Below are 1,033 nucleotides of genomic sequence, written 5' to 3' on the forward strand. Positions count from 1 at the left end.
ACACACACACACACACACACACACACACACACACACACACCACACACACACACACACACACACACACACACACACACACACACACACTTTCTTACTCTCACAGCTTTCTATGGAGTCTGTAATATGCTTTACACGTCCCTACCTCCAGTTCTGCCTATTCTCTTCCTATCCTAGGAAGAGAGGGTCTTTATGCTACCCTCCTCCACCCCCCCCACGAGTCACGGAGCAGGCTGGTTCCCACGGGACGCCTTAGCCTCCATTAAAGCCATCAGAGGACTGGGATGGGGCTGAGGTATTAACATGTCCCCCCCCAGCTCTGACACACACACACACACACACACACACACACACACACACACACACACACACACACACACACACACACACACACACACACACACACACACACACACACACACACACACACACACACACACACACACACACACACACAGCTTTCCTCCAGTGGCTCATCGATGATGTTTAAAAAGAAATATATGAAATAAATAAATACATAAAAACGGCGTAATATGAAAATCAATGTGCCGGGCAGAGAGTGGGCCGAAGCCGAGGCATTCGTAGAGAGGGACTCATAAAAAAGAGTGGAGCAGGGGGGGTAGTGAAGGAAACACACTTACTTTGTTTATTCCCTCCCCCCTCCTCCCCCCCCGCCTCCTCCCCCTCTCTCACTCCCGCTCTCCTCATCCGTCTCTCTCTCCCTCCCCTCTCCTCATTCCTCTCTCACCCTCTCCCTCTGTCTGCATCTCGCTCTCACTCTCTCCATCTCAATGTTTCCCTCCTCCTCTCCCTCCCTCCCTCTCCCTCTCCCTCTCCCTCCCTCCCTCCCTCCCTCTCTCTCTCTCCCGCCATCTCTCCGGGGCCCGGGTCTCTTCGAGGACAGCTTTAATGCTCCTGACAATTTATTGTGGACGCTTTAGAACGGATGGCAATCAAATAGTTGAGAGTAGGCGAGGCACTGTGAGTGGCCAATAAGAAGCGTTGGGCCGGCATTGGGCGGCAGAGCGGGGGGAAA

This window comes from Gadus macrocephalus, chromosome 12 (assembly GCF_031168955.1).
Source record: "Gadus macrocephalus chromosome 12, ASM3116895v1".
NCBI lineage: Eukaryota > Metazoa > Chordata > Actinopteri > Gadiformes > Gadidae > Gadus > Gadus macrocephalus.